Below are 10,649 nucleotides of genomic sequence, written 5' to 3'. Positions count from 1 at the left end.
AAAAAAAAAAAAACTGTAAAGCAATAAAAAACGAGTAAAGCGATGAAATTCGATATACCTGACCTGTAGGTACCAAGATCGTTCTACAAAATTTTACGAAGATCGGTCTATAATTGACGTTACCCCATATAAGGCCCCTTCAATATAAAAATACGAATACCGCAATGCAACTCGACATAAAACAATTTCGATTTAAAATCTCACTACCATATTTTATGACTTTAATGCTCCTTAATGGCTTCAAAATACAAGTAGGTCGATGAAATTTTAAACAAATAAGGAACTGAAATCTTCCTACTTACTTTTATGAGAATTGGTCCATATATGTATGTATAAATACCCCCACTCGCTATAAAAATTAGCACTGTCAATAGTAAAACCCCCATTAATGGACCTCTTTCAAATGTTACCCTGATGTTCTCATTAATATTGATATATAATAATAAAATATTCAAAATATCAAAGTTCATTTATATAACAGTGATTTGATGGTGGGTATAAAAGATTCGGCAAAGCCGAATATAACACTCTTACTTGTTAATATTTTATAAAAAATCAGAACATTATCGCGCATCAAATATTGTTACATAAATTTTTTTTATTAATAAAAAAATTTATGTAATAAATTTTAATAATAATATTTGTTGTATTTTCATAAAATGTTCAAAATTAACAAACATTTTATGAGAATTTATTAAATATTTTAATCTTTGATAGTTCTCTATCGACTGTCTTTTTATTTTAATCCTTATGGTTTATATGTTTTCTTACACTTAAAATAATCCATGCCTAATATACACGAAAAATGTTGTACATTGTGCGAAATGCTTCGTGGTTTCGCGCCACGAAATTCTTTCGTAATATATACGAAATTGTACGAAATATTTTAGTAAAATGCAAAATAATTTTATATAATTTTAGAAACAAAAATTGTTCATTTTACGATTTTTTTTAAACAATTCTTTTAAAACAATTATTGTAAATTTAGGAAAAGATTGCGAATTAAAAAAAACAATTTTTTTATGTTTTTTAAAAAAACATAAAAATTCGCTACCTAATTTCCTGTAAATTAAAAATTACGTTTAATTTAACTCCCTTAAAAAAATCGTAACATAATAATTTTTTTTGTAAAATCAAAAATAATTCTTGTATATTACTAAATAATCTTGTTACGAAAAAAATTCGTTGCCTTAAAGAAACTATTTTTGTAAAAGAAAACAAAGTTTCTTAATTTATACGAAAAAAGATATTACGACAGGTTTTTCGTATATTCGTAAAATTAGAAAAGGGGTTGATTAAAAAATATTTCGTATTATACACGAAATATTATATATTACGAAAAAAGTAGTTACGATTTTTTTTTTCGTAAAGTTAAGCATGGATTATTTTCAGTGTATGTTCTATTTAGGTATCTTTTACATACATTTACTTATTCCTATGATCTATGTTAATCCTTCTCATGTTCATTATAATATATGTATAATACAATTAATCTATGTTTACACTTAGCAAAATAAATAGTAATTACATTTTATGAAAAGACTTACAACTAGTTTGTATATAATTTATAAATAATATAAATAGATAGAACTAAATGATGACTAACTTAATAACTAACTAAATAACTAAAAGCCTACAACTCGGCCGTCCTTATCTCTAGGATCACCTGATACTAGGCGATTTATCTAACTCGACCTTCCATTGTCATTGCCATGATTTCCCTTTCGAGTTAGCATATTTCTAGTCATCACCCCTGTCATTTGTCCCGTATTTTCATTCGTTCCCAAATGATTACTATATTCGTCACTGTCCGAGCCCTGCTCATCTGCACCATTTTAAAGCATAAAAATTGCCATTTGTTTTGGTATATAATTTATTGCATAATGTATTTTTAGAAAATGGCCAATTGGATAGATCGGTAGAATTATTTTCCCAGGTTTAACAAGTAAGAGTGTTATATTCGGCTATGCCGAATCTTTTATACCCACCATCAAATCACTGTTATATAAATGAACTTTGATATTTTGAATATTTTATTATTATATATCGATATTAATGAGAACATCAGGGTAATATTTGAAAGAGGTCCATTAATGGGGGTTTTACTATTGACAGTGCTAATTTTTATAGCGAGTAGGGTATTTTATATATATATGGACCAATTCTCATTAAAGTCTGTAGGAAGATTTCAGTTCCTTATTTGTTTAAAATTTCATCGATCTACTTGTATTTTGAAGTCAATAAGGAGCATTAAAGTCATAAAATATGGTAGTGAGATTTTAAATCAAAATTGTTTTATGTCGAGTTGCATTGCGGTATTCGTATTTTTCGCGTCATTTCTGGGGCGGAATTTATATGGGGGACTGATCCTCATAAAAATTGATAGAGTGATTTCGGTTCCTATAAAAGAGATAGAGATATTAGCTTACACAAAACTAGTTTATGTTGAATTTCATAAATCTACTGAGCCAGTATTGAGCTTTAAAGTCATTTCCTGAAGGGGCCTTATGTGAGGGTAGCGTCAATTATAGACCGATCTCCGTAAAATTTTGTAGAACGATCTTAGTTCCTACAGGTCAGCTTTATATCGAATTTCATCGCTTTACTCGTTTTTTTTATGGGGACATTATATGGGGACATTATAGGTCAATTAAGGCTCTATCCACATAAAATTAGGTTAAGAGTTTTTGACTGGCAAGAAACTTAATTAAGTCGAAAGAAACTTAGTTAAGGGTCTTAAAGTATTTTCTGATAGGGACCTTATGTTAGGGTTATGGTCAATTAAGGCCTGTTCCACATAAAATTTGGTAAAGAGATTTTGGCTTGTGAAAAACTTCTGTGAAATTTCATCGCTATACTCGTATTTTTAAGGCAGTAATGAGCGTTAAAGTAGTTTTATGGAGGGGACCTTATATGGGGGGGTAGGGTCAATTATAGACCGATCCACATAAAATTTGATGGAAAGGTTTTGGTTCCTAAGATACATACTTATGTCAAATTTCTTCGCTATATTAGTATTTTTACGCCCATAATTAACATTAAAGTCGTTTTCTGAAGGGGCCTTATATGGGGGAAAGGGTCAATTGTGAACCGATCCACATAAAATTTGGTAAATTTTGACTTGTATAAATCTTACTTCTGTATAATTTTTATTGCTATAGTCGTCCGATTTTTAAGCCAGTAATGAGCATTAAAAAAATTTATGGGGGGACTTCTTATGGGGGGTAGGGTCAACTATGGACCGATCCACATAAAATTTGGTAGAGAGATATTGCCTAGGATAAAACTTATTTCTGGGAAATTTGGTAAAGAGATTTTGGCTAGTATAAACTTACTTCTGTTAAATTTCATCGCTTTATTCGTATTTTTTTAGCAAGTAATGAGCGTTATAGTAATTTTATGGAGGGTCTTTATATGAGGGGTAGGGTCAATTATGGACCGATCCACATACAATTTCATAAAGATTTTTGGCGGGTAAGATACTTCCTTATATCAAATTTCATCGCTATATTCGTTTGTTTAAGCCAGTAATGAGTGTTAAAGTCATTTTCTGAAGGGGACGTTTATATGGGGGGTAGGGTCAATTATGGACCGATATACATATAAATTGGTTTTGAGATTATGGCTTGCATAAAACTTATGTGTGTCGAATTTCATCGCTATACATTGTATTTTAAAGCGAGTAATGAGCGTTAAAGTCATTTTCTGAAGGGGACGTTATATGGGGGGTAGGGTCAATTATGGACCGACATACATAAAATTTGGTTGAGAGATATTGACTTGCATGAAACTTATGTGTGTCGAATTTTATCGCTATATTCCCATTTTTAAGCCAGTAACCAGCTATTAAGTCATTTTCTAAAGGGGACCTTATATGGGGGGTAGGGCCAATTATGGTTCTATGTCCGCCATAATGCAGAATTATTTTTCAGACGTCAAAGAACTGACCTATGCGAAATTTTGTGGTATTTGCTTCATAAGCAACGAATTCGTGAATATTTGAAGCTATTTATACAATATTCCGGGGGTACAGTTGTATGGGGGCTATGTGAAATCATTGACCAATTTTGCCCATTTTCAATACCAAACATCAATCTCTCTAATTTTGTGGACGCTATCGTGCCAGAAACAGACAGACGGACAGACGGACGGACATGGCTAGATCGTCTTAGAATCTTACGAAGTCCCAGTATATATATACTTTATGGGGTCTTAGAGCAATATTTCGATGTGTTACACACGGAATGTCAAAATCAATATACCCCCATCGTTTTTGATGGTGGGTATAAAAATAGTAATAATGAGTGATTAACCCTAATTATTATATTGTTTTTTAGGTCCCTTTTTAATATTTTAATATTCACTTTTTTTAAAAAATTTAAGAATGAAAATTATCCCCAAAGGAGAAAAAGTTTTGTTTTGGGGTATTTCTTCATTTCACAACATAGGGGTCATTTTTATTATTTTGCGGCCATTTTACCTGGGGCCATAATTCAAAGCACCGTATAAAACACTATGCAACAAATTTTGGGTCTTCGAATCATTTCCGAAAAAGTTGAACGAAAAATGAAAATTAAAACCCCAAAGGGTTTTAAATTTGTCTTATTGTTAATTTATATGCATTTTAAACTAAGCTTTTTTCAGGAAAATTTTGTCATATGTAATAACAAAACAAGTAAGAAGTTATAGTCGGGCGAGGCCGTACCTTACACCTGTATACGAATGAAATGTGATTTAGTTTTCACAAAGTATTTAAGTTGAATTGTACCTTGCCTCAGATATACTAAAGTTATTTACTATTTAATAAAACTGTGGATATTTAAGTAAAATTTTGATGAGCACTTTTTAGAGGGTCCTGTAATTATAAAGTTTATCAGGGTTATCAGACTAGTATAGAACTTGGTTTTGCAGCTTTTTGTCGAGATACCTAGGTGAAATAATGGACCGATGATAATAGATAATAGAGTTCGTCTACAGTACCATAAAATTTCATTGAATTATCTCCAAAATTGCGACCTGTAGTTTGATTACAAGGTTTACAAGCCCTATTCGGGGGAACAGTTGTATGGGGGCTAGGTGAAATAATGAACCGATCTTAACCATTTTCAATAGAAGATCATGTACCAAATTTTATTCAATTATCTACAAAATTGCAGCCTGTAGTTTGATTACAAGGTTTACATGGAAGGACGGACGGACATAGCTAAATCGATTGGTAATATTGGTATAGGACCAATATTATTGTGCGTTACAAACATCAGAACAAACCCAATATACCCTCCCCACTAAAGTGGTGTAAGTTATAAAAAATTAGCAGACCTCTGGTTTTGACGAAATTCGGCAAATAGTATAATGCAAAATATTCTTGAAAAAAATAATTTACATAAATTGAAAAAAGGGAATTTTGAATAAATATGATAAAATTTACAAAATATTAATTTATTCAAATATTTTTGTTCATTTTGAAATAAATTTTCTAATTTTAGTTCAAAATTATTCTCCACACGAATAATAATATTATACTTTTTCTTAAATTTTATAAAAATGTTGTAGTTTTATTTTATCATAATATAATTAATATCATTATGTTTAATTTCGCAAAAATTTAAGAAAAAAATATTACGAGAGGTTTTCGTACTTTCGTAAAAATAGAAAAGGGTTTTATTAAATAATATTTCGTATTATACACGTAATTTTTGTAAATATTACGAAAATAGAAGTTACATAATTCGTAAAAATCCCCTTTCAGAGAGACTTTTTTCCGAAAAATTCCCTTTTTGTGCGACTTTTAAAAAATTTTTGTTCGTAATTGTAGTCCATATTTTAACATTTGTATTTGTACTGAAATTCAAGCAAAATTACTTACTGTATTTTGACAATATTTCTTATTGCATTCAATAGTCTCCATCTATCTATCTATCTATCTATCTATCTATCTATCTATCTATCTATCTATCTATCTATCTATCTATCTATCTATCTATCTATCTATCTATCTATCTATCTATCTATCTATCTATCTATCTATCATTTTCATGAAAATAAGATTTTTATGGCAAAATATCCAGAAAACTATCCCAGTGACCAGTGACACAAATTTCAAAAGAAAAACATATTTTTTGGCAATTTTATATCAATTTTTAAATTTCTCTATCTTAAAAGAGAAAAATTCTGAATGCAAAACTCTTTATCTTATCCAAAAATTTCTTCAAACTCTATTATTTTGGATAATTTTCTGTTGCAAAATAAGAGTTTTTACTAATTTGGACATGCTGAACATAAATCCGGTTTAATAGTTTTCGAGATATTGCGAATTATGATACAAATTTGAATTATTTTAATGCTGTGTTTAACCATATAACATTGATTTCGGACCAAAACTTCATAATCTGTTTCTTTTTCAACAATTTGGTTCATATTTCTTCTTTAACTTGCATAAAATATAATTGATACTAAATCAAATAAAAAATTAAGCTCTATCTGATATAAATTTGTGAATAATTTGGCAAATAATGCAAAATTGTAAATTCTTTTTATATAACGATTTAGAATATGGTCGTAAAAATATATTGTAGAAGAAAAAAACTCAAAAATCTTCACGAACTAGCGAAATAAACAGTTTTTTTGTTCTCCTGAAAACTTGTGTTATTTTAGATAGAGACTATTGAATATAGTCCATCGATATATTGAATTTTAACAAAAATTTTACTAATTCAATGAAATTAAAATTTGTAAAAAAGAAGTACTTATATACTTACAACAATTTTATTTTATATTTATTCTAGAAACTATTATGTTGTACTGTGAAAACTGAATATTGTAAGTTTTATTCGAATAATTTTAGCCCTAATAACTCTAGTGAGAACCTAGGAGCATTTTTGGTACTTTTTTTCCAAAAGGTACTTTTTGAATTTTCCATACTATTGAATGTAAAAACATGAAATCAAGTATGTAGAGTCCGGATTAGGTAAGAATCCTTAAAAGGGGATTTTTTGGTACTTTTTTGTTTTTCTTTTGGGGCTATTTCGTTTTTGAAAAGGTACGAATTTTCTATAATATTGAACCCAGAGACACGCCGCAGGTCGAAATTTTCAAGATAATTTCATGAAGTTTGGCACATATTCTTATTTTGGTCCAAGGACGAACGCTATTGAAAATTGGTCCATAATTTTGCTAGCCCCAATGTAACTGAACACCCCGAATAGGGCCTTTGGGCTCATGATTACGTTAAATGTTCTTTATGTCAACAAAATACTTACTCATATTCTACCCTATGCGTCCTCAAGAAAAAAAAAAATAATCCGGAATAAAGTTAAAAACAAATTAAATGCTTTATTTCTTAAAAAATAATTAGCATTTTTAACATACTAACTGTTGTTGTGTATCATAAGGTCGGCCGTGTCCGACTATACATTCATATTTCTCATACCCTACACCACTATAGTGGGGAGGGTATTATACGTTTGTGCTGATGTTTGTAACATACAAAAATATTGGTCCAATACCCACCTTAAAGTATACCGATCGATTCAGAATCATTTTTTGAGTCGATTAAGACATGTCCGACTGGCTGGCTGTCCATGTAAACCTTGTGCGCAAGGTACAGGCCGCAATTTTCAAGATTATTTGATGAAATAATTGTTGAAATCGGTCCATTATTTCACTTAGCTCCCATACAACCGTGCCTCCCGATTTGAACTTTTTATGCCATAATTACGTCAAATATTCAATTATCTCTCTAAAAATTGGCACAAATAAGTTTTGTATAAGTATAAATGACACTGCAGATTTTCGTAAGGATCGGCCCTTATTTGACCCTAGCCCCCATACAAACCCCCTTCAAAAAATGTCTTAAACGTCTAAAATTGACTTGTAACCATTTGTATCGCAATTATGTTGGGGTTCAGTTTTAACTTATTCATAAAATTTCGTTACTTTATCAATTTTATATCTAATTTCAAATATTTATTAGGTTTTTAAAAGTAAAATTAGTAGAAAAAGTAAAATCTACTGAATTGGCTTAGATTTTTTTCATATTTAAATTTTAAATTTCAATTGAATAATATTTCTATTTTTAATTAAGTGTGCCTTGCTCTTTACCCAAATTCAAATTATAATTCAAATATTTTTGATTAAGTTGGCATTAACTTAGCTTCAAATTTAAATTGCAATTCAAATATATTTATTTTTATTTCAATCAAATTACTTTTGATTTTTGGGAATTCATAAAATGCTTTGGTATACTGTTTTGAAATTTGAAAATGAAATTTGAAATGTTTTAATATTTGAAAATTTTAATCTAGTTAGCTTTTTGGTTTTTTTTTTGTTGAAAATAATGTAGAAAAATTGTATATAGGTAAATTGTTATTTTTTAAACTTGAAAATTATATGTGATTGTAGTTTAGGAAATTATTTTTTCATCACGTAGGCTATGGTTTTGGTAATTTTGATTGTTAGATAGTTTTAGGTTTGTAGTTAATTATTTATTATAGTTTTGATTGTTAAATTGTTCGGTTGAAAAGTCTAAAAATAATTGTGTGTAATGTAGTGTAAAAATATTGTGCTTGAAAATGGAAGAAAAATGATATTCTGAGTAAATTAATAGTGGAAAAAAAGGACGGAATTGAAAGGATAGTTTAAAATATCGGAGGATAATAAAAAGGATAATTTTGAATATCTGGGGATAATGAAAAAAGGATAATTTTGACGAACATGAGTGAAAATTAAGTGTTAAAATGAGCATAGTGGAATATAAAGTGAAACTAATGAAAAGTATTTGAAAATTATTTAAAGGAAGGATATTTTCAATAAGTAAAACTAGGAAAAGGATATTTTCCAAAGGAAAATTTTGTACAACTATGCCTCGAAAATTATTTAAAATAATTAAAAAGTATAACGTTGAAATAAATGAAAATTATATATGTATAACATAACTTCAAGCATAAACTGAAAGTGAAATTAATAATTTTTATACACGGAATAGAACAAACTGAACAGTGATGCAAATTTACAATATATAATTAAAATTTCTATGTTTGGATAAATATTTAACGAACAATAAGATGTGCCTTATATCTTCTGAATTTGGATCGAGAATTTTGGATCAAATGTAAAGCTAACCTGTGACTAGCGTGTGAAGATTGAATGAACGTGTAAATTTAATTGCTGTTAAGATAATAATTAATCATATTTTAAATGTTGATATCTAAAAGTTTTTTTTGCTAAATTTTGTTTTGTTATAAAAATGAATAATTCTTATTTAGTTATTTTGTTTTTAAATTTAAAAATTCTAATTTAATTGATTTTCTTAATTTGAAAATGTTTTTATTTTGTTTATCTTATTAATTAATGTAAGGAAGTAAAAATATTTATTGTTCTGTAGACCATTGTCTTCGTGATGCGGATATGTACATATCGTCGTTGCAGTCAATGTATGTAAGTTTTTCTTTGTAAATTTTTAATTTTCTCTTATTTTTTTTTGGTAAATAATTTTTTGGAATTTCTTAGTTATTATAGAATAAATATGGGAACAACTTTGATCTTTAATAAGTTTTGTATATTAATTTTTAGTTATTTTTATTTAAATTAAATAAATGAATTGTCTGTTAATTTTGAATATTTAAAGGAAAATATGGTGCATTAAATCTTTTTATTTGAGTTGTGGAGATGAAGTAGGATAGATGGTAAGTAAGTTTATTAATTAGGGATTATATTTTCAATAATTTAAATATAATCATGGTGGTATATTTACCAAAAGGGAGGGCAATTATTATGGGTGTTAACACCAAAATCCAATCAGATATACAGGGTTTTCGGACAATAGTAACTCATTGATCAGAACCCAAAGAACGTAAGGCAATGACGTTACAATTAATCTCAACAAAACTAACTGTTATTTAAAAATATATCCTTTTCCTAAATTTACCGAGGATTGGCCTATATTTGATCTACATATATAAAGCCTCATTTAGAAATTTTAGCTTTTTTTATCGATAAATTTCTTAAATATTTTGGAATTATGGTAATATTCAACATAAAAGTTTCTTTATAAAAAGTAAAAATTTTAAAAATATACTCATTGTGTAGGGTATTATATGGTCGGACATGCCCGACTATACTTTCCTACTTGTTTTGTTTATATTATTTTGCAGTACATAGCTAGCATATAAAGTCTTCATAAATTAAAATGAAATTCGATCTAAATTGAATTTTAAAAAACGTAAAATTTTTGATACAAATTTTTCATGTCTTACCTTAGGAATATATCATAAATGGCAATGACAAATATTTTTTAAAAATAGTATCTTAGAATGAATAAAATTTTGGGAACATTAACACATTATTTTTCCATCATACAAACATTTGCTTATATATGTACATAATAAACTAATATTTATATTATATCTTTTTTCAATAATAAAAGATTTATTATTGAAAGAAGATATTGTATACTTATTATTAATTCTAATAAGATTGTAAAAATATATATTAAACAAATTACTTACACATCATTTTTGTTATTACCAGAGAAACCGAAAATATGCACTAAAATTGTTTAAATTTAAAAAAATATGCCCTAAAATAACATTTTTAATTATTTTGTACAAAAAACGCTGAAAATGCAATGAAATGCTGAATATTAAACGTAA

The sequence above is a fragment of the Lucilia cuprina genome, chromosome X, assembly GCF_022045245.1.
Source record: "Lucilia cuprina isolate Lc7/37 chromosome X, ASM2204524v1, whole genome shotgun sequence".
Taxonomy (NCBI): Eukaryota; Metazoa; Arthropoda; class Insecta; order Diptera; family Calliphoridae; genus Lucilia; species Lucilia cuprina.
Note: the sequence above shows the minus strand (reverse complement) of the source record.